This window comes from Pteropus alecto, unplaced genomic scaffold (assembly GCF_000325575.1).
Source record: "Pteropus alecto unplaced genomic scaffold, ASM32557v1 scaffold50, whole genome shotgun sequence".
In the NCBI taxonomy this organism is placed as follows: Eukaryota; Metazoa; Chordata; class Mammalia; order Chiroptera; family Pteropodidae; genus Pteropus; species Pteropus alecto.
In genome coordinates, this window is record NW_006431918.1 from 14,826,744 (window position 1) to 14,852,340 (window position 25,597).

General features: G+C 37.4%; 1 protein-coding gene across 3 annotated transcripts in view; it reads right to left on the reverse strand.

Annotated features, from left to right (window-relative positions):
* GALNT7 (polypeptide N-acetylgalactosaminyltransferase 7) overlaps positions 1–25,597 on the reverse strand; it is a 116,779-nt gene that overhangs the window by 90,172 nt on the left and 1,010 nt on the right. The window lies entirely within an intron of this gene.

The following is a 25,597-nucleotide window of genomic DNA, read 5'->3' on the forward strand; positions in this document are numbered from 1 at the left end:
TTGCCTACAGTTACAAAGCAAGGAAGTGGCAGAGAACTTCGGCAGTCTGGGTCTAGCCTCAACCACTACGATATGCTACCTCTATCATACAGCTTACCACCTGTCCCGGAAATGTTGACTCTTTCTCCTTTGAATTATTCTATTCTTTAAAATATAACTGTGCTCTCTGTGTCTGTAGCACTTAGTACTTAGCCCATAATGCTCAAAAAGATTAACTACATACTATATATACAAAATTTGGACTAGGAAAAACTTCTTATACATATGCGCTTAGCCTATAGTTTCCACAAATTCCTTTTTTGTTCTTCTCTCTGCTTACAAGTTTCTACCCTCCAAGATTTTTGCAAGTCCAGTTCACTTGCATTATTCCAGTTACCGCTCAGATTCCAGCATGGATGTCACCTTTTCTGGATGGCTCCAGTTATCACCTTTTATGACTATCCAATTAAAACAGGTCCACATCATTCACACTGATTTATGAAATTAAAAGTGTTCATCGTTATCTGAAATCATCATTTCAATCTTTTCCCTTGTCTCTCACTGCCTCCCCCGTCCTCCCGGAGGCAGCCTATGACAGTCTCTATGGCACAGAGGAACTTCTCAAACATTATTTACTGAAATAACAGGGTTAAAGTAAAACAAATTTCTTCAAGACTTTTCAGATTTGTGACTCTTTAAGGAGGGTGTGTAGGGGTGTGGGTGTGAGTAGAAGTGCAATAAATAGTTTTTGCCAAACTTATCTGGCCATGGAAATTTCTTTTCTTTCTAATGGAGCCCCTCACAGGAGGACACTCTGAGAAGAGACCCATAGAGATGTAACTAGTCTATGAGAGATTCCGTGAACACTTCTTTAAGAAGTGGCCTTCTCCCCAAGTCTTTCTTCGCTACAGAAACAGGTTCAGTAAGATCATTGAAGCAAGTCAACAGCATTGTTAGGAAGGGAATTCAGGGCCACAAAGCTGAGTGTTCAGTTAACTTATTTGCATGCCTCCCCTTTTCGCATTTTTATTAGTCTGAAATCTCAAAACCAAGCAAAGACAGGAGTACTTTTCCTTTAGATATTTTTCTGAACGTGGAGAACAAATAATAGCCAAATGCAAGAAAGAGTATTTTACTCTCAACTAAAAGTACTGGCTTGTATATGCCACTTCCTTCATTGTATTATGTTCCACAGTTGCGACGTTATGGAAATTAGGGTTTTTAAGTGAGAGTTTCTTGCTTTCCTCCTTTCCTTCCTCACACGCACAGAGCCCCAGACTTCTGCTACAACAAACTACATCTGCTTCCTCCTTCCCCTCACCACTCCCCGGAATGCAACGGGGGTGCGGGAAGCCAGGAGTGGAACACTCCAACCATGCCTTAAGCTACGTTTATCTTCTTGGCAGCCTTGTGAGGGTGGTACAATCTTCATTTTACAGATCTGGAGGGCGAGCCCCTGAAAGATTAAGCAATATGCCCCAATTCACCTAAGAACTAAGAGGGCAGATCAGAGCTCAAATTCAGAAATCTCTGCCTCCAAAGCCTGTCCACCTCCCACCACGGCACACTCCATCCTCTCGTGTCCCATCTTGTCTCCAACCAGAGCCGGGAGCTCCCTGGGTCTGGGCTTTGGGATGACCCTGAGTGAGGTGTGGCTAGCCAAGACGGAGCAGAAGCAGAGAACACATTTTCCCCTTGCCTACTTGTGCTTCCACTGCCGCTGGTACAATTCCGAGACAAGAAGAAAATAACTGCAGTGAGGTTTTTTTTTAATATTCATGAACATCAGGTACTATGGAATCTAAGCTCAAAACAAATAAGAACATTTCTGATGACTAATAGTACAATCATTTTTCATCTCTTTACAGGAAAGATCTGAGAAAGAACAGGAAAATCTTTTTCACATTTCTGAGTTGATCAGGAAATGAATTATTTTTATCATAATATCTGGTCCAGGGTTTTTCAAAGCCATCCCTATACTTCCTTTCCCCCTCATATACATGAAATTTCTTTACTATTCTAAGAGAACATGTTATATAAGCTCCAGATACAATATAAATTTATTAAAGTTTAGGTTACAGAAGTCCTGCATAGCAGTACTATTTGGTTTAAGACAGAAATATAATTTCAGTGATAAGAGTCTGAAACTCTGGGGTTACTTTCCAGAGCTTACCAAAAAAAAAAAAAAAAGGCATTCATGGAATTAATTCTCTACTACCCATATCTTGGGTAATCCTGAATGATAAAGGTCCTTCTGTTGCCCTACAAAAATAAAACAAAAAAAGAAGATTTAAAATTTCACCTTCTCTGAAACACAAACACCTCTCAAATGTACCTCTTCATATCTGGGCAAAGAATCCAATTTTAATATGCATCAATCTGATATTTAAACAACAGGAATGAATAATGATAACATTAGGAAGCAAAGCAAAGTCCAAATATGGAAAGGCCTCCGAGGTTAGGCCATTATTATACTACTGCACCATAATTGCCAAACTAATTTGTTTTCATGACAACCAAACAACAATCTTCATATTACCAACAAATAGTAGCTTTCCCTGCTCCAAATTCCAAGTTGTTTTTAGAAGGTCTTGTAGAACACATGCCATGCTTTCTTTTTAAACAACTCAAACATATTCCAACTGCAGATTCTCTCCATTATAAAAAGGTGAACTAGGAAACCATAATGAAGTTTTATGTAACGCGTTGCCCAAGAGTTCATTTTTCCTATTAAGGTATTATCAAATAATAAATATCTCATTCACATCTGAAAGCAAATAAAATAAGCAGTTAGGTTATTGGTAATTTCCATATTAACTTGAAAGCAGCTACTTTTTTGACTGTATAACATTCTAGTTTTAGGGTTTAAATTAAAATATCAATAGAAGCCACATGGTGATGTGTATTCTTTTTCCTCCTTATTAAATCCCCTGTGACATTTTTGAAAGCTTCTTTGGATTCCATGCCAGATCTAGTGCCTGCTGTCTACGAGACTACATATCTGAGTAAATCGAGCATAAGTTCCTTTTCCTATTTCATCTGAGTCATCAACTTATTCAAATAGCTGTTTAAGAAGAACAATATTCATAGTAAGCATGTTATAGAAAAAGAATTCTTAACGGTTATTACAGAATGTACAAAAAGATTTGTCACAGCAAAGGCAAATAATTCCTATATTGAGAAATTATCTTCAGGATCTAATGTTCCTACAGAAGAAAATATGTTTCTGAGGGTACACTGAGACACCGAAGGCACCCGAAAGTGAAGGGGATATTTTTATGCCACTTTTATTTCTTTGAAGAATGATCTTAAGACCTGGGGATGTTACCAGGTTTTCTCCAGAGAAGATGGAGAACCAGCTCAAGCACTACAAGGTCTTCTGGAATGGAAAGGCGTTAGATTCAGAAAACTGTTCCAAATATGAAACTCACTTCAAAGTTAGCCTGGAACTAGAGTCAATCACTCAGATCCCCTTCAATCTGTGGTAGATTGTTCTACCTACCCGGTTTTTGTTCTTCGAGTATCCTTTAAGACATAACTAAATTTAGTCACAAATACTGAAAGAGGCAAATCCGAAAGGCAGACTTTGTATTTTGGTCTTGAAATTAAAGAAAGGAAATGGCTTTATAAATACTTTATGTGTTTGTAAAATCCAATCTTATGAACAAATTGAGTTTTTATTATTAAACCAGCACTGAAATTTTAACATCTGCCACTTAACCACTGCTTCTAGGTTGAAATTTAGCTAAGGAAATCTAAGCCAGAAGTTCCCAGACTTGCAAAACTTTTCATCAATCTCTTCAATATCAACAAAAGGTGGAGGGGACATTCTCAAGACTCAGTCTGGATCCTCCTACTGCTACAAGCCAGATTACATTTATCTCCTATTAAGATAAAAACCTAATCAAAAACTCACATGAAACCACTACCAAAAGAAAGTTTAGACCCAAAACCCGATATCAGTTTCATTTTGTTACCAGCAGAAATCATCTCTCCCTTGTTTCGGAACATAATGAATTCTTAAATTTACATTCAAAGCCACAAAATATTACTGTGATTGTGAAAGCATTGGCGGAGAAAGTTCCTGACAGTTCTCCAAACACTTTTTTATAAGTTGCAATATGGTGTATATACTAACCCTCTGGCAGTAAGATAGACTTCCTAAGTTGATAAGTAAATTGCTTTCTTTAAATTTAAATTGTCCCTTTAAACAAGCCAACAAATATAGAAAACATACTTCTATAAATACTTCATATTAGCATGTTATATGAAATCTGACAATAAGAACTCCAATTAGTTTACATCATTAGCCTCCTTCACTTTCTATGATCTCTCAACTTTTTTAACACTCTGTACCCTAAGAAAATACAGTAAAATAAAGTCATAAAGTAATTAGCTGAATCGTTAAAGAAATATTTAGTTGGTTCCTAGACTATCAAAATATACTAATAGGAAAGTTGAAAACTAACTCTAATTGTTTTCATTATACAATTCTATAACTTCATAAGCATATATAACACGGCAATAAATTATAAGTATTGTTAACAATTGAATATGTTTAGCCTCTTTTTAAAAGCTTAATAGTCTATAGTTTTTGGTGCAATGACCTATTTTATAAGCCACTCAGAAACCTCCCTAGTAAATGCCAGATTTCCAACTAATTAAATTCATATTCTTTAGAAACCAAGTTAACATGATACTTTTTCTTAACCAGAAAAAAAATTTTAAGCTTTGGGTTTTGGTTTAAAGCAAATGCACTACTCATTAGCGATATTTATGAAATGTCAACAGTTTGGGAGGTTAGTATTCCTTTTTCTATTTAGTTGCCTTCTGTTATTCATTTACACAGAAATTTCTACGAATTTCATTTTATATATACTATATAAAGTCATATTACATATCAGTTAATGATTTGTTATTGTCAAAAAAGATCAACAAAAATTCAGTTATAGAAAAAGTTATAGAAAAAATTTCTTAGATTGTACAAAACATGCTTCATCTTCCTGATTATCGTACCTCAAAAACAAAGTTGAGGACAGATAGTGATAGAGACACAGAGACTAGGCAGCAAATTCCTGTATGTGATTTGAAGATTCTGCTCAAAAATCTTCCTCTCTGTCTTATACATGAAATTTCCGTGATAGCAATTCCTTTACATTAAAGCAGGAGTCTATTTCTCTGAGTGTAAGCTACAGAAACCCATTTAAGATAACTGGTATTTATATAAAGATTCAGACAAATGTCACATAACCTAATCTGCAGGAAGAACAGGTCGGTCTCATAGAAATTAGAAGGTCCCCAGGCAGAAGTAGAATCTTTTTGTCTGTCTCTCCCCATAATATCTTTCATCTCTGCTTCTGGAGAGAAAGTCTACTTTCCTCCTTTCTCTGAACCTTTGGTCTGCTCTTTCTGTATTTCCCCAGGTTAGGCTGGGATAGTGGTGAAAATCATCTGTTTCCCAGTAGGTACCATTCGAAGATTTCCAGAGGTGTTGTGCACACTGAGTATGGAACAAAAACTGCTCACAAGACAGATGATGTTAATTTTGTACATAGAAGTCCTCCAAGCAAAGGAGGAACGCCCATGGTTACTGCGAGAAGTTCCCAAAAGAAAAGGTGGTGTGTCCATTGCAAACTTTATTAGACTTATATTTCAAGAAGCTTCATTCAATCTGACCTGTGCAGAAAAAACATTATCTACATAACATACATGATATGTATTTGGTTTTATGTGTCTGCAAAATGTTTGTAAAAGCACTTACTTGGTTTGGAGGACCTGTTTTGATATTTTTATCATATGAAATGAGTTTCTAGTACTGAAACGTAATTTATATACTGGACAACTATCTATTTCTATATGAATAATAATCTAATAGCTATTAAAACCTTTTGTCTCACAACTAAAGTCAAGGAACCACTTCTCCTGGGATTCTCTGTGACAGGAGAAAAATTCTGAGATGTCCTACAATAAACTACAGTGGACAGGAGAATGAGAGGAAGAGACAAGAGTAGTCAACCAGATAATAGCTGCGAGCCAGCTAACAACAGACTGCTCACGTTCCTGCAGGTGCGCTGGAGCTTTGACTCAACTTCTAGACAGCCACCCAAGAAGGAGCAGATCTCCAGATGCCACCACATCCTGTCTAAGCAAGAACTTTCAAGACGGTGGCTGCAGCCAACCAAAAGTAGTAAATATTTCTTCCTTAAGGGCTGTGCATCTATCCTAGGACTGTCCCCCACTTCGCCTTTTCCCACTCCCCCTTATCTGTGGCCAATGTAAATTCTTTCAGAACAACTTAAATCTTTCTTCTCCAAAACATAATGTATAACATTATGAATAAAACATAATGATCCTGTCAACTCCGGGACAGCAGACATGCTGCCTTCTCCATCTGGCCCTCCTGCTAGTGGTTTAGACCTCAAGCTCCAGGACCTGGTCTGTTTCTGGCTAGCATTTGGCTCAATAATCGCTTTCTTTCAGAAAAGCTTTCAGCAGTGCAAGTTTTTTGTTTAACACCTGTCTAAAAGAAATTCCTAAATATAAATGCTTAGCAAATAATGCAGCAAGATCAGTGAGGTGTGTCCCATTGGAAAGTAATATGCGGAGCGTGACTGCCAATGTCGGTGTTTCATAAAATGATTACATGAGTTCCTCAAGTCTTAAAATTAAGAATGAAATGCACAATAATATTATAATAACTAAGTATAATGCCAGGTGGGTACTAGACTAATTGGGGATCACTTCATAAATTATATAAGTATCTAACCACTATGCTGTACACCTGAAACTAATATGATATTGAATGTCAACTAATTAAAAAATAAAAAGTTTTTTAAAATCAAAATAAAAGGGTGGGGGAATGAAGTGCAGGTCTCACTGGAGGTCATGACCAGGAGACAATCAGTATTTGTCAACTGAACAATAGCCACTAGAACAACTTGGACCTTTCTTCTTGAAAACAGTTAAGACCAGAAGCTAATCGGCAAGGTACCAAGGAGTGGTATAAAACAGGGCCTGTTCTCCAGGAACTTAAGGACCAGCTGGGAAGCAGGGCATTATGGTCATTTATAATCAAGTACACAATAAGGAACTTTTCTGAGACTGGAGACAGTGCGGTCTGAAGAGGTTAAAACTAGCTTCCGCAATATTGACACACTATAGAACTGTACGCTCAAAATTTACATACTGTTATTAACCAGTGTCAACGCAATACATTTAATTTTAAAAAAGGAGAAAAAGAGCTTGGGAGGAGAGCTCAAAGTTGGATGGATCGGCACACTAGAGTTCTTCTGTGACTGAATCAGTGACCAGGTCAGTTTGGGAAAGATGAACTAAAATCTTAAAGTTTATTCTCTGTAGAATTTTTCAGAGCTTTTAACATACCAATGAGCACTATGCACATTTGAGGGGTTGATACAACATGCAACCTTTCTCCACCTTATTGGCCCAAGAACGCTTTTTAAAGTAACTCTTGCTAATATATCTTGGTTCACAAATATATCTTGGTTCACAGAACTGTGGATGAAAAGGGGGCCACATACTAAACCTGACAAGCTCAGGGGAGGCCAGCATGGCGGGTCCTACAAACCACATAGGATGGTTTGAACATAAAAATTCCAAATAAAAGCAGGTCATGGTGGATAGTCACATCCTAGGCCTGTAGCTTCCTTGACAAAGTTAATCTTTTCCTTAAGTGAGCCTAATATCTTTTTGCATCTAAAATAACATACCTTTGGAATATTGGAATAATCCCCTCTTTCCAGATCCCTCAGGGCACAGCCCACTGAACCAGAGCAGGAAACCACCTCTACGTGTAAATGTTAATTATTAACTATCCTGAACCCGCCAACATAAAAGAAGCATGTGTCTCTCCATTTCTATTTAATCCCAAAGATTTCCCTGCTTTGCTTTCTCCAGCCCCCTTAATTTACCACCAATGATTTTAAATAACCCTTCTTAGGGCTCCTCCTTTGATTCTAATGTATAAAATAAGCTGCAAAACTGCCATTCTCCGGAGCATTTTCTCAATCCGTCGAGATTTTGCTTCCTGGCAATTGTCATCGATTTGGCTCAAATAAACTCATAAAAATTCTCTACAGGTTTGGATGTTTCTTACATTGACAGAAGATAGTTCAGAAAGGGCTACTGGGGTACCGAACCCTGCCTGAGAGGGCAGCCTCTGCAGTCAGCATGGGTTTGATCACTGGTTCTATCACCTACAAGGCCAAGTGATCTCAGACAAAGAGTTTAACTTCTCTAAGGTGCAAATTTCCTCATCTGTAAAATGTCAGAGTATTAAATTGTGAATATAAACATGCCTAGCAGAGGGCACAGTAAGAATTCAATACAAGTTCCTTACTAGTATTTAATGTCCACCAATCAATTTTGGATGGGAAGAGACAGTGCTGACCTGTTATATCACTATACATAAGTAGAAATAAGTATGCAAACAAAATGTATGTGTGTGTGTGTAAACTTAAGACTCAAAGACATAGAAAAGGGGAGCCCTGTCATTGTCTTGTGAAATAGGTGTAGCCCAATCATGCAGCAACTAAAAGGGCATAATTTTCATTTTTAAATTTTCATAATATGGAAAAAAATTTTTGAGAAAATCTAGAAGTGGCTGAGTTCAATCAGTAGAAAGAAAAATTATTCTTCACAGCACAGAGATAATAGGAGCAAGGTTAATAAATAAGATTACAATGTATTTACTGAGCCTCATAATTAACTCTATGGCAGTGTCTTGGATTTATTAATACTCATGAAGCAGAAGTTTAAAAGCTTTAGAGTATTCATATCCACAACTCAAAATTAAGTTGTGGACTATGCTAGAGGGAAGAATAGGAAGAGATTGAAATAAGTTAACTGCAAAGAATAATTGCTCTTCTGGCTTTGTTCTCCCTCAGATCACTTGTTTTTCTGTACTTGTTGGCTTAGCTAAGAATAGCCAAAATTAGTTTAAAGAGCACCTTTTATAACCATCTTACAAAACTCAGAATCATACTTATACTTTTTTTTAAGGAGTAGTTTCATGTGAAAAGCAATTTTGTAAATGTGGTATACACAACAATTTAGGATCTGTGTTCCCAAGGCACTAGTTATTTCTTTTTTAATCCTTAAATGTAAAAATTCTCAGATATTAAAATATCGGTTTACAAAACAGTATATATCTTAGAAAAAATATATATATTAAAATATTTCTACAGTAAAATAAAAAAGGCAATCTACAAAGTAATATGTATATATATATGTGGTTTGTGACTACATATACTTAAATTTGGGCAAGGGATACAGCAAACGTATCATGATAATTAGTTGTAAATAGGATGGGTGATAGGTGATTTTTAGTTTCTTATTTACTTCCACTTTTTTTATATTTTTGACAATGAACATCAGGAGAAAAGACAATACTCAACCCCTTTTCACTTATAAATCAAGATAATGAATTCATAACAAATTTGCATAACTTAATTATTTTCATTCTTTTAACCACTCTTGAAACTATGTATAAATTATTACAGTCATTCAAGAAAGAAGAGAAAGAAAGGAAAACGACATTTAAAACTGCAAGTTAGACACTGTCCTAGGAGCTCCGATAAACTTAACCTTGATGGAAGCACAAGAACATTGCTATGAAGCAGATTTTACGTCTAGTTTACAGATAAGGAAAAGGAGGCTTAGAGACTTTAAGTCAATAGGCGAAGCTCACTAGAGCTATTAACAGTGTCAACACTGGGAATTTAATCCATGTCAGAGTCCATGCGAACTTTTACTATATAATGATGTCAGCTTTTATTTTTAATTCACCAGGTTGTCCTTGGGTAACCATATATTATCCAGTAAGGTAAATTAAACATCAATATAATTTTCCCAGGATATTAAGTATTCGTCGGGATTAATATTCAGTTATCAACACAATTATTTTTAAAAAGAAAAAATATGTATGTGGTTTAGATGTCTTCATCCTTCCTCCTCCTAACCCCAAAACACAAATGGCCACACGATAGCAAAGTCCTTCCTCCTTTTAGGCAGCACACTCTTCTCTTCTTTCTACACTACTCAAGCCCGAGGAAGGAATACCATGATAAATTTGTATGTACCATCTCTAAAAACCTTTTTCATTAATTACAGACTTGGTTGGTTTTTCAAAATCTCAAGAAAACACCACTAAATATCAGATTATTCCAAAACCATGAGATTGCTGAATCTCTTGAACTTAAAGCGTTTGCCTTTTACTTGACCAGTAGCATACAGTTTCTTAAATAACCACAGAAACTGTTACAGTCACACAACAGCAGCAGAAGCAGGAGACAGGTAGGCTCCAAGGCTCACACAGGAAATAAAAACTTGCCCGGCAGCACAGACTTGACCACTACTTCTTGGCAACAAGCCTACAGTACGAAATCCTAAATTTAGTATTCCTGAGCTGTAGCTTGTGTTATATATCCAAAACATTTTAATTCATTACATTGACTGGGCCAGGAAGCATTTAATCAGTATTATAAAATCATTTAATAAGTATTATAAAATCACTTGTATTCTTAGAAGATCAGGGAATTCTTTCAAGTGAAGTAACCGTAGTCATCCAAGTCCTAAATTATACTAGCTTTCCCGCTCCAAAATGAATTTTTCCACTTTTCTCTTTACAAATTATTGATCTTCACTCCTGGCAGTTAAGTTAGGCATCTAAATGATATTGTCCTTTTAAGATTCCAGGTGCCATTGAATGCACCATTCACTCTTTAAACATATTTAAAGAGGTCATGCCCACTGCTACATACTCTCACTGAGCAATGAAGACAATTCAATCAACCTAAGTCTTCTCTGAGCAAGAAGTTGTATTCCAAATGATAATGAGCAGATTGAAACAGCAAATTTCTCATGCTTTTTGCTTCCCTACAAACCAGCTGAAACATAGTGGGTTTTATTGTCTGTTGTTTTACTTTTTTAAATGTAAATCATCTATTACAAATATAGTTTTTAGATGTACACTTGTGATAATCTAAATAAAAATGGCTATGAGTATCAGTCCTGGCCCATGGATTTAGAAAATAAGTAATCGAATATATAGCTAAATGGAAGGCACTAGAACTAAATCAGGCACCTGACTTAATAAGGCACTGTCTATTTTCTTACCACTTTTACCACTTAACTTGGAGAAGTGAACCAATGCTTATAGTCATCTGATGAGAGTAGTAGAAATGGAAAGTAGATTGAAACTTCAACTTTCAGAATATTAACATATCTAAGTAACAACACCGTTGTAAACTGTTGTTCATTTTTTTTAATTATCAGAAAAATGTTCCACTTAGTAATTTAAATTTGATTTGCTTTTCATCACTGCATATATGAGGCAATTTTAAATTAAGCCCATGCCAATGAAGGAAAACCTGCATTCTTTTGACAAAAGAACTCTCTTGCAAGAAAACTAAATCTCTAATTTTTCTTCCATAACTACTAGTCAATATTTCACAGGATTCAAGAGCTTCTTAAAGCATTTTGTTTAAAAAGTGAGGCATGCGAGAATTGTAGGGAGGAGGTGCATAGATATTATAGAAAGAGCATAAACTTTTTAAAAAAGTTCATTGTCTCTAATTTTAGAAATAAAGTATTTTTTTTTATTAGGACTGACTCATCACAAGAGTTATGGCTGTGACAGAAGACCGTGAGGCTTCTGTTATCTTTAATTAAAAAGAATTGTGTATGTTCAGAAAAACGCAATCTCTGTGTGTGTCAGAAAATTATGAGTAAACTGCTAGCCTCATCATTCAAAGGTTACATGCTGTGTGCCCAAATGGCAGGCATGGTTTATCTAGCTACTCTGGGTCGACAAATTACATGACTGACATTTTTAACCTTGAAGAAACCATTCTCACATTTAGCACTCACTAAGACCCAAAGAAACTGACTGACCACTCAACAAATGTCTCACAATAAAAGAAAGAAATCCTCTGTCCCAAGTAAGAAAAAAATTAGTTAAATAGATTGCAGTTATTTTCACGAAGAACTGAAGGTATTGCAGGAGAGGTATCACAATTCATCAGAAAACAAAAATACTGAACAAATATCTATATATTATCTTTGCATTTACCTTAAATTTCTGCTTTTCTATAACATTAAAAATCCATTCCTTATTGTCATGACAATTTCCTTTTAGCTACTCTGTGTATTTTATCAGCCCTAAGTCATAAATCATAACACAAGACATGCTTGCTTTTAAAGTACCTGATGTTTAAGATAAAGAAGTACACGCAAATCAGAATCCATGCTTCAAGCCACTCATGTTATCGTCAGGGGGTGATCTTTGCCAACATACAAGAAAGATTTTAAAATTGACTTTTCTCTTAGTGTTACCAGTTAATTCAGCACAGGTCTTATAAAACATGATTGTACCACTGTGAAGCTATTTATTAGACTCTGGTTGCATCATCTTCAATTTAGTCACAGGTACAGGATGCTCAAATAAGAGTGGCTGGCACTTTCCTGCAGTAGTAATTCATGGAAAGTGAAATGAAGCCACATTCATTAAAACATTCCTCAGATTTCTAAGAGGACGAGAGAAAAATAATCTGAGCATATCCATGTAGCATATACATATTTTGCCCCATACTTCAGACGAAGCCAGCAGTTCCTTACTTGAGGCCAGGACTTGGGAAAAGGTATGGTATTTGGAGCTCTGCTGTCTTCGCAGGTTTGATATAGCTCTTCAAAAATTTCAAAGTTAACAACTGTGCTACATTTATTTTAAAATATGTGCCATGGTTTTTTTAGAGTCTAAACGTTAACTACGAAAAGAAGAGTAAGAGTTATCTGAATTTCATACAGAAAATGTATTATTATAAAATACCAAGGTATTTGGAAATCACCTTCTTTTAGCACATTTTTAGAATACATAATTTTAGAAAACTATTTGCTAAAAGTATTTTTCTCCTTACCACCTGCTAGGGTCTCCCTGGATTGTAAGCAAATTTATTTTAATTGACCACCACAATAAAACATTCTTCTCTAACCTTTTACAAATACTAGACTTCAAATTTCATCTGAAGCCATCATGCAGAGAGCAACAGTTAATGAAACTGCATGCCTTTATTTCTCAATTCCTTGCTTAAATGTTAAAATGTAATTATACATTTTAAGTGATCAAAATTTCCTATCTCAACAGTGATCTTTTAGCTTAAAAAATGAAACAACTCACTATAGTATAAAAAATCTGCATGTGTAAAGTAATAAGATTTCAGTCATTTCCAGGCCATTACATTAAAAAGCGCTTTGTAGTCATTTATTCTGTACCATAATTGAGAGCTTATTTGCCAAAAATCTAATGAATTTTTTATTCATTTTAAATCACCCTAGCAAGAGTTAGCAGACTTTTGAATAGGGGGTTTTAAACATTTTCTTTCAAAAGAAAAGATGTAAAACCCTGAAAACAAATTGTGAAGGTAACAAATGCTAAGTCTTACATGGGATACCTTGCTATGTTAGAGATTAAAAGACTAATTTTGTTGGATTAAATTTTAAGAAATACAATGATCAGATTGTCTGATATGAATTGCCAGAAGACCAACAGATATATAAAACGATGTTCACCTTCACTAGCTATTAGGGAGATGCAAATCAAAATCACAATGAGATATTGCCTCACACCTGTTAGAATGGCTATTATCAACAAGACAAGGAATAACAAGTGTTGGAGAGGAGCGGGGGCGGGTGGGGGGAGGGAAGAAACCATAACACTGCCCCTGGGAATGTAAACTGGTATGGCCACAAGGTAAAACAGTATGACAGTGCCTCAAAAAATTGACAAGAATTACTGTATGATATAACAATCTCTCTTTTGGGTATCTACCCCAAAATTTTGAAAACATTTATCCATAAAGATATATGCACCCTTATGTTCACTGCAGCATTATTCACCATGGCCAAGACAAGGAAAAACCAAAGGTCCTATAAATGATTAAAGAAAGATGTGGTACACATGTACAATGGGATATTACTCAGCAATAAGAAAAGATGAAGTACTACCATTTGCGACAATGTGGATGGATCTCGAGAATATCATGCTAAGCAAAATAAGTCACAGAAAAAGTTGAGAACCATATGAATTGACTCATATGTGAGATACAACACTGAAAGCAACAAACGAATGAAAAAGACAAACTAACGAACAAAATCTCATCAACACAGACAACAATTTAGTGGTTACCAGAAGGAAAGGGGGTTTTGGGGAGGTAAATAAAGGTAAAGGGGGTTAAATATATGATGATGGAAGGAAATTTGACTTTGGGTGGTGAAAACACAATGCAATATACAGATGATATATTATAAAATCGTACACTTGAAACATATAATTTTGTTAACCAATGTCATCCCAATAAATTTAATTTTAAAAATAAATTAAAATAACTGCCAGAAGAAATAATGGGGAAAAAGGGTTGGATTTAAGCCGCTCCAAATAAGTGTAATTAAAACCTATACCTAATATGCCAAATACTTCAGAAAATGTCTAAGACAAGTTTTGAAGTGGCTATATAAAGTGGACCTTCGATTTCATAGGTACAGGGGCTGATATTGACAAAGAACGCCAGTATAAATATTACATGGTAAATTTTTCTAGGCAAACATTTCCCATCACAAATACCCATTTTTCATAGCAGCATTAAACAATCAAGCAAATAAAAAAAAAAATCTTAATTGATTTAACTCCACTAGATTGTTCCCGAACCATTTTTGAAATGTTTATACAAATGACTAATAATAAACTAAATCTAAATAGAAATAGAATTATATATCGTGTTCTTCCCTTTCGATTTTTACATCTGAACATCCTGTTAATCCCAAGAAAGAAGACAGCTACCAAGAAAGTCTCCTGGTGTCTAAGTGGGCTCAAATTTAAAAACAGAGCCTAGCAGCTATTTCTTAAATAGGGGCCTCTCACGCAAATGGAGCTTGGGGGTGAAGCATGCATAAAGTTGCCTGCTTCCCGAACTGAACTGCCTGTACTGTGTTCCTGCCATCTGAGATAGGCCTTATAAAAGAATTCCTGCAACTGTATTTCAACCAATAGGAATGAGGCTTTCCCAGTTCAGCCCGAGTCATGGAGCTATTATCATTAATATCTTCACTGACCAAAGTGGCTCCATTCTGACCAAGCAGAACAATGTCTTTTGGACCAATCAAATTGTGAGGAATCCTTATCTGCATAAGAGCGGACCAATCACGGACCAGGGACAGAGACTTCTCACTATACAAGTCGGCTCCCCTCTAGCTGGGAGAGTGCACTATGCTTTTCCACTGAGGAATGAGGACTGTTTCCCAGGGCTGCAGCGGAAGACTTCACACCAGAGTAAAGCAAGCAGAGCAGAAGCAGCGCAGAGTAGAACCTTGCCCTAGGGCTACCTCACAGCCATGCTCTTTCATAACTCACCTATAACACTACTGAGCTGCTCCCAAGCCATGCTGTTCCACAGCCAAGCTGTATCATGATTGAGCTACTTGCAATGAATAGTTTCCTTCTTCATCGCACTCCAAATTGGGAATTCCTGTTAGCATCGAATTGGCACCAATGCCCATTGGTTGACTATCTAGATATCTTTGCTGTACTCTGGCAAAATGAAACTTGCATGACTCACCTAAGTATAGTAATCGTTTTGTTTTGTTCTAGGGTTTTAAGGGAACTACTTTTTCAATAATAAATGTTAATAAAATATATGAGATATCTACTTCAAATTCAACAGAATAAAATTATTTAAAGTCCAATAGTAAATGATGAAAAGTAATGAACCTCTAGAGCACTTCAAACATCATGGCTTAGGAACATTATTGTTCTATAAAGAATTTATCAGAAATTCTCAAGCATAAAGATTGTGCACTGCTGTTACAATATCACTTCTTAACAAGTGTTCATTCTTAAAATTCTGTAAAATTGTTCAAAAGTGTCTCATACTATATTAAGAACCTGAGACTGTTTCACTTCAATAGCTAGACTCAATGAGTTAGATTTAAAACCAAGGTTCCAGCAGGAGAAGGGTTAGGCATTCACACAGTTGTAAAAGCTACTTGCAAACCTTCCTCACATTAAAGAGACTATATTATCACAGGTTTTTTTTGGTGTTTTTGTTAAAAAGAAAATCAAGAGTCAAAGGATAATTACAGAAACGTTAATAAACAGAAATGCTGACATATCCACCTTCTCATAAAAGTGACAAAAAAAAGTCTGGCAGTTTCTCAGTTAATGTCTATTAAAAACATACTCAAGTCTTTAATTAATATCAACTCCTTCTATAAGATGTACACATTACTAGTGAATATAGTTTCCTAGTAAGTACCGCAATACTTAAACACTAAACCATATTATAAATTATTTTTAAAAGTAAAAACTTAAAATGCTAAAATTATGTTTAAGCCAAATAATCAATAAGCATGTTAAGTTTGCTATTGAAGAGAGCAGCACACTTCTTGAGGTCTAAATATATTTTTAAGCCCAGGGACACAATAAAAGAATAAATATGAAAAAATGATTAGGTCATCTCTATTCTATTCTATTCTATTCTATTCTATTCTATTCTATTCTATTCTATTCTATTCTATTCTATTCTATTCTATTCTATTCTATTCTATTCTCATACAGAACTGCTCCCAATAGTATGTGATTTAATTTTAATTCATCCAGTTTAAAATATAGTCGGTAATAACAAATTCCAATTGCTTTGCTTGGAAGCCTATTAGAGACTAGTTGGTATTGATATAATACTTCAGTTAATTGTAGCTTCTAGGTTCGGGAAACCAGGGTGCTCTGCAGCAAGTCTATAAACCTAATTAAGTAATGCAAAGTTAATTTTTTCCTCAAGTTTCAGTGTACCAGTTCTGATACTCAGTGAACTAAATCAGGTCTCCCTGTTGGCATGTTTAAATGCTTCTCAGGAGCAATGCTTAAAAATGCAACAAAGGCTGGGAAGCTCAGAAGAGAATTTATAATGAAACAGAAATGAGAACATTTTTCATTTTGAAATATTCAGAATTCTTAGCAACTGAAAGTTCTTCCTTCTACAAAAAAGACTTAAGCCTTGGGTAACTGCAGCCCCAGTTGTCTCAGTGTTGCTTTCGGGATCACAGGCTGAACTAGAATTAAAGGGTAGACCTCATTCGTAAAAACTAACATTACTGAAACACTGAGCATACGGTTTTGCTATTGTTTTTCCTTTAAAATACACATCAGCCTAATTAATGTATTAAAAAATTAAGAAATGCCTAATTTCTCAGGATAAAATTTCTTTTCTAACTTCAAATATTAAAATGTTGTTCTAGTCACAGCTTTACAAATCACCAGATTTCAGACTAAAAGAGTACAAAGAATGCCCTGTGCATTATAATACTTTAATATAATGTCTAATATTACATATAGAATATATATTTTCACAACTACATGATTATGGTTCAACTTAAAATACACACACGCGCACACACACACAGTGGTGGGAGGGGAGGTAAAGGCAGAACAGATACAACTCTGAATGGGTTAAATTCCTCTCCGATAGTTACAGTTCTCCAATAAAACCCTTGCTTTACCACATGAACTTCTTTTTCATTTGAGCCAGTTTTCCTGGGTCATCCCATTTACTGAGATGCCAATGAAGATGATACTGCAGTCCCACTCTAGACCCAAATACCATTGGTTAGTTTAGCAGGCAGGTAAACACGCTTCCACAGCCACTGACTGCATCCTTAATTAAGATCAGATCTTGCTCAAATATTGTAGCATTTGAAATTGTTGATGGTCCCGCCCTTAGATAAATTATCATTGCCTATGTTTTCTAGGAGGAAATATTCTCTAAAAGATTTTACTTCTGCCTGTGCCTTCTTTCACCTCTCCCCTTCCCAGCACTTAAAACAAGGCATTTTCCATGCTTCTTTTTCCCTACCCACATTTTCTTTTCCATCTACACATACTCTTAATCTACCAATCTGCTCCTTGAGCTTCAGACATCATGCTTCTGCCGATGAACTGCACTCTTTGCATCCAGTACTAATTTCTATTCTGAGTTCCATCCATCTGGTAAACACCTTCTCTTGACTATGATTGATCTGTGATCTATAAAATACCATATCCCCAAACAAAAGATATTTTTTGTTTTGCAGCCTCCCAAACTCCACATTCTCTACGTCAGTGCTTCTCAAAGTGGGCCCTGAACCATCATCATCAGCATCACCTAGGAACTGAACTAGTTCAACATGCAGATTATCTGCCCCGCCCCAGAGGTATGGAATCAGAAATTCTGGGCATGAGGCTGAGTAACCTGTGTTTTAACACATCCTCTAGGTGATTCTGATGCCTGGTGAGGTCTGAGAACCACTGCTTAAGACAGCTCTCATCCTTCCAAAGGCCTCGGCATCCTTCCTTTCCTATTCCATCCAGTCTGATTCTCCCTCCCACCAGTTACACTGGGTAATTCTACTTTCATATGATCTCTCCCTTCATATTCATTTTCCTGCTCCCTCTCCTGGTTTAGGTCTCATCATGTTCTACAGAGACATTTCCCTCCTCAGTGAAATCTAGCCTGCACTTGTTTCCAAATTATTCTTTATAGCCCAGCTTTAACCATTCACAGTGATCAATCTTTTAGGGTTCAGATTCTACGTATCTTTCTAGAGTCCTCTCTTCCATTCTTCCCCTCCCCAATCCAACCTTCCAGCCATGTAGTCCCCAGGACTCACTGCAATCTTTCATCCTTTTGCACTCTGTTCCTCTGCTCCGGTGTACTCATCCCTCCACATGCCCTTTCTAAGACGGGCTCTCTGACAGCTCCCAGCCCCACAGACTAGATGCTGCTTTCTCTGTGATCCCACAGGAGATCCCAGTAGACTTACAGTTTTTGTCTCAATCACTACAATTGTCTGGACCACAAACCTGTGGCCAAAAAAGATTTTTACTTTTTTTTTAAATCTAGGACCATATCACATAGTGAGATAACCATACAATTTGTCATCCAACCCAGAGCCCTGTCTAGATATGCGAGCTTATCAAGTACTGTACTCCCTCCAAACTCGCCATGCTCCAGTCATGTTGGCCTTCTTTTTAGTCCTCAAACATTCCAGCCTCATTCCAACCTCAGGGGCTACATAATTCCTGTTCCCTCTGCCTGGAATGCTCTTCCTCAGAATTGCATTACAGGCTTATACCCTTTAAGCCTCAGCTCAACCATCACCTTCCTAGACCTTGCCCGAGTGGTCCTCTCTGCCCTTTTCTCTTTCATGCTATTCTGTACTGCTTTCACAGTGTTTATTGCTATTTGAAGTGACCTATCGTCTCTATGTCTCCCTTTCAATGTAGTCCACAGGGTTTTTTCTGTGTTGTTAAAATCCACCGGATACGTCAAAAAGGCAAACTCTGAAGTCAGCCTGGGGTTGAATCCTGGCTCTACTACTTTCTAGGTAAATACCCTTGGGCAAAGAGTTCACTTCTGTGTAACTCAGTGGCCTCACTTATAAGGAGGGGATTACAACAGACTTGCATTACAGGGTTATTGTTACAATTAAACAACATAATAGGTGTAGAAGGCTTACCTGGCACAAAGGATTCAAAGTATGTTCAATCTATTATGTTGCTAAGAGTACTTATCACACTATGGTATCTTCAGTGCCTAGAGCAACAGATAGTACTTAGATATTCAACATTTAAAATATTTGTTGAGTGAATTTGGTGAATCAAGAGTTGACAAATAAATAAATGTCACGACTCCTCTTCAAAACTTCCAGAAAGCTTCTCTAACAGTGCTGAATAAAACTCCAACCCAGTTCCCTACCACTTAATTCCCTACAAAATGTGGCCCAAACTTACTTTTCCAATCTTAAATTCCACCACTTTTCACTAGCAAACCAGACTCTGGTCTCACCATACTCCTTTAGTCTAGAATGTTTTTCCCTTCATCTCTACCTGTCCAAATCCCCCTGACGCTCCAGGTGTGGCCAAATGCCATGCTCTTCGCTCTTGCCTCTGAATATTCACCTCCTACAGCTGTATGAGAATCTCCTTTTTTATGACTGTTACATATTCATACGGTTACCTCACTTATGACAGATCGGAGACTGTGTTCTTGCGTCTCCAGCACCCAGTACAGCACCTCGCAGGGAGAAAGCCCTCAGTGCATTATTCTGAGTAGATGAACGGTTGGAGGTTGGGAGGTACTGTAAAAAGGCCTGACTTTATGTACCAAAAGAAAATTGCTATTATTATAGACACAACACCTACTTGTGGTTATTAGGTCAAGATCTGAGTAACACCATTATGATGTCAAAATTTTCTAACTCCTCCACTGTATGGTATAGCATCTCCAATGCCTAGAGCAATGGATGGCAATTGGGTAAATGCTCAATAAATATTTGAAATATTTGTTATGTGAATGAGTCCATGTTTATAGCTCCCAATTGTTACAGAGAATTCTGTCCATAGTTAATACATATTCCACCTTCTCATCCTTTTCCCTCTTCCATCATACATAATCTAACTATAAATTCGTGTCTTTTAAAGCCTCAAGCTATGCCCATTTTATTCTAGAAACTTTAAATTCTATACGTAATTACTTTTCTCCTTCTGTAAGACTGTACATTCATTCCTCAGGAATGAAAACCAGAATTCAGAATATGTACAAAAACAATGATCTCGGTTAAAGTTGAATGATCACAATCGTTTTCCTACATTCAATAACTATACAAATCTTGCCGACCAATACGAATATTGTTTACAAATGGCCCAAGCTCAGAATTTGGATTTTCATTCATGATGCATTATTTTCCCTCACTTTTGTCTCCAATTTACTATTGAATGATCTAGTGCGGCTTATACTAAACTCAAATGGTGGCCCACACCTTATCTCTCATTCCATGCAGCTAGCCTAATTCACAAAAGTTATTCAAATTCAACTGTCAAACAGTTTTTATTCTTTACTAATGACTGCACTCTCCCTGAATGGCTTTTCTAAATCAATGGCTGCTAACGAAACACATCCCTGTGGTAGCTCTCATAATGTTTCCTTATATTGCTTGGATGAAGGAAGAGGGGAAGGAACCCAGGCTGCACAGAGTATTGCATCTTTTAATTCAGCTAGGATGTGATCTCTTGAGAGCAGAGACTGTTACTTCAGGTATTCCTGATATTTCCCCATGGAGTCTTACTGGGGGAGGGGGGTGGTTTGGTGGTAACAGAACAGATGCCTAACTTTCAACCACTAATTGGGAAGAATTTCCAGAGAATTGAGAGAGACAGCAATTCTTAGAAATGTTTGAATTTCCAGGGTGTCCTGACCTACGGGAGAGTCATAATCGAATGGTTCAGTACCTTATGAGATGGAGGAGATACTCCATGAGCAGGAAATATGAATCCCGCCTCCAAAGGACTCAGTTGGTGGTTTACAGGCACCTTTAAGGAACATGAAGACTTCTAATTCCCAATTCAGAAGCATATATGTGTACACAAAAGTCTGCATGAATTTTAAGAGGTCTATAAAGCCCGGATTTCTTAGACTTAGTAACGGGAGAGTTTCTTGTTCTGGGTGGGGAAAGACGGCAAAACAGAAGAAGTCAGAGGCATGTCACCCAGGGAACTGAGACAGCAGTGACCATTTAAGACTTCAGATATAATACACTTTTGCTAAGTTATAGTTTCATCCATAACAGTATAAATGGAGCTTCCATTTGACATAAAATCTCATGGTCAAGGGAAGAGTTTTTCAGGTTGTAACCAATCAGCTCTAAGATAAAATGGCTTTGGTAAGGTGGAACTTGACTGTGACAGAGTAATCAATTCAGTCGTTTGTCCTCATTTAAACGATACTTCTTTCAACCGGTCCTAGCTTGATTATCACACAAAACTCTTCCTAGAAATGGTTCCTGAATTAGTCCTACTATGTATGCTCTGAACCTAAGTGGCTGTGATGGTTTGATTAAAGCAGGAACTGCACAGACAATCATCAGTTTACATGCAGCTTCTCACCAGTACTGAATTTGCCATAATAGAACCACTGAAGATCTTTGAACATTCCCATTACATTCTTTATTTTCAGAGGCTTATGATTCAATTTTAAACACTCACTCAGGGATAAATCTGGAAGAAACTATAATTTATTTAAAGGAACTTTTTGTACTTTGCCAAGTGTTAAACAGATGGTCTTAATAAATGCTGACCTTAAGATATCCAGAGGACAAAGCCTAAAAAATAATAAGCTTTGCCATAATCATAAAATACAACATAAGAATGTATGAAATTTGTCTTCAGAACTTTCAGTAATGTAACAAGTAATCCATCATCCTAAGCCTCCTGACACCTTGTTCTCCTTCAATCCCACAACCAGTCACCTATTCCTGATGCCTTTGCATCTTTATAGCTCTTGAATCAATTTACTTTTCTCCACTTCCACTGTCACCACGCCAATCCAAGCAACATCATGTCCCACCTAAACTACTATGACCTCCAGCAGGGCTCCTACTATCTGTTCTTGCTCTAAACCAATTCATACTTTCTGCAGGCAGCCAGCGTGATCTTTTCAAAACACAAATCTGATCACAGTTCTTTCCTACTTAAAACTCCGTTACTAGCTTTGCCACTGCTCTAAAGACCTAATCCGAAGCGTGGTGTACAAGACCCATACTTACCTTTGCATCTTCACTCTACCTCTCCTCTCACTCTCCATACTCTAACTATACTGATCTTCCAGTTCCTCAGTTCACCATGCTGCTTCCTACGTACGACCTTTGCACGTACTTCTCCCTCTCAGGAGTGCCCCGCTCCAAACCCCACTTCAACAACTACTCTTCTTGAAATCTTCAGATTTCAACTCAAAAGTCATATATTCAGGTAAGGCTTTAATGAACAAGCTCTCCATTTTCTTACCCACCCCCTCCACCACATGGATTTTCTTAACAGAATGTAGTACAATTTTTTATTTATTGATTTGTAGAGTCTTGATTGTGTTTGTGTGTGTATGTTTCACTAGACTAAAAAATCCATAAGGTTAGGAACAAGAATGTTTCCTCAACAACTAGCACTGGTACATAGTAGGCACTCAAAAATGTTTGTTGAATAAATAAAACTGTATACAACAGACTATGATTTGAACAGTAAAATCACTTTTCACACCATTCACCTCAGAAAAATAGCAAGAGACCCAGAGATAGAAGGGAGATAAGAAATGTGTTTCTCTTCTCCTGACCATGGATCATGCATTTTGCAATACTGCCTGGACTGATCTAAAGCAAGGAAGTGGTCCAGGTGAAAAAAGGACCAGATTGCAACAGCCTTCAGTGCCTGGAGCAATGCAAGTACAAGGAAAGAAGTGGCTGAGGGTGGAACCATGAGTATAAGCTTGCCAGTGTAGAGGTAGGACCTATATTTGATAAGCTGGATTTTTCTAGCCTATTTCAGGCCATTTACAGGGATCCAAAAAAAAAAAAAAAAAAAGTCCCTATGTGGATCAGCATTAAAGGAGACAGGTGCCTCACAGAGGGTGGTGGTGTCTGCAATCACAATCAAAGAATCAGAGGGGTAAAGGAGACTGGGGAGTCAGAATCCACCAGTCGGAATCTTTCCTAAAGATGTTCTAACGCTTTTTATCAGAATCTCTTAAGTTAGTTTTCAATAAAGAGAGGCAACGGTCCCTTTATTTATGCTCTGATAATTTATAAGCTATACCTTAATTACTACTTGCCTGTGAAGTTAATAAAAGGGTTTGGCTTTCCTGATCCATAAGCATTCTTTTTAATGTTAAGTATGTTTGAAAGTCTTAAAGTTACCTTGTCTTTGGCAAATGATAGAAGTTACATGGAATCCACTGACAAACTATCAAATACAGTCATGCTTAATGACGAATGAGAATACCTTCTGAGAAATCCTTAGGCGATTTCACCGTTGTGCGAACATCACAGAGTACACTTACACAAACTTAGATGGCCTAACCTACTACACACCTAGGCTATATGCTGTAGCCTATGGCTCCTAAACTACAAGCCTGTACAGTATATTACTGTACAAAGCAACATGACATTAAATCAAGCACAAGAGAAAATGGTGCAATCAAGAGACTTGGTAAACAGGAGACTATAAGGCTGCTGCCAGTATAACCCAACATACTGTTTTACAGCAAACATTTTTTTATAAGTAGAAAGAATACATTCTAAAATAATGATAAAAAAGTATAGTATAAAACCAATAGATTTTTATTATCAAGTATTACGTACTACACATAATTGTATGGACTATACTTTTACGACTGGCAGTGCAATAGGTTTATTTACACCAGCATCACCACGACTATACTTTTATGACTAGCAGTGCAATAGGTTTATTTACACCAGCATCACCACAAACGTGAGTGTGTTGCATTGTGACACAATGACTACATCATTAGATGACAAAAATTTTTCAGTTCCATTATAATCTCATAGGACCACCGTTATATACATGGTCTCTGCTTGACCAAAATGTCGTTATGCAGCACATGACTAAGACCAAAAATCAAGATTAACACCACCTCCTACAGCTATTAAATGGGCATTGTGGCTTAGTACTTATTTATCAGCACAAATAAAATGTGTCAAGATTTGGGTGTTGGTGCTGATGCTCGACCACCTCTTTAGAAGACTTGTCATCTTAACTGTGGAACATTCTGAACATGGCTAGTTTTGTCCGTTTTCAACTTCTCCCAGAAAATGCGATTTTAACATTTCCAGCTCTTTGTAAAGCACCATTTGACTTAAAACTACTGTCTCAAACATTTGCACAATATTTAGTTATCTTCTGTCAGTAAGGCATTTTGAAAGTAAAAATCATAAAAAGGTCACCACCACTCCATGAGAATCAAGAAGCTTAAAACCGCACACACTGAAAAGGAAAACTTGGTACTTTTTTTTATGACCTTTAACTTAGATGACTTGGATGGGAATCCACCCCAAATATTATAAAGAGATTCCAGTGCAGTCGACTTCAAATACTAGAACTTGCAGGTAAATCTAGTATCACATAAGGCAGGAAATGATAAGGAAGTCTCTTCCTAGGATTCTTATTCAAGATTCTTACTCTCACTCAGTTTTCTGACACTAATTTTCCAGAAGGTAAATTAAAGGAGATCACACAGATGCACTGCGGACAACATTTGCAAAAGGCAATTAACAGGGCACAAGTCCTCCCACGGCCTGAACTTCTCACGCCCTCCCTTCCCCTCAAGGGCAGCCGGCCTAGGGAGGGATCCCAGGCTCCGGGATTACGAAGGAGGGGAGCGGGTCCGGCTGGAGGCCGAGGCCAGGCGGGGTCCAGGACGCCGCCGTCGCCGCCGCGGCCCCTCCCGGCGCGGCTCCCGGTAACTAATGTTCCGAGGCGCCTGACTAAACCCTCCGAAGCAAGGGAGTGTCAAAGCTAACACCCGAGCCTTGGGTGGCAGACAAATGCGTCCCAGCGGAGGCGCCGGGCGCTCGGCGACCCCACCCCCACCGCCGGCGTCGGGCCGAGCGAGCAGGCGGCCGGCAAGGAGTGGCGGGGCGCGGGCGCAAGTTAGTTTCTGGCCGAGCAGCCCTGCCGCCGCCCGAGAAGGGGCGCCAGCCCCACGGCCCCCGGACAGCGCCGGGAGATGCGACG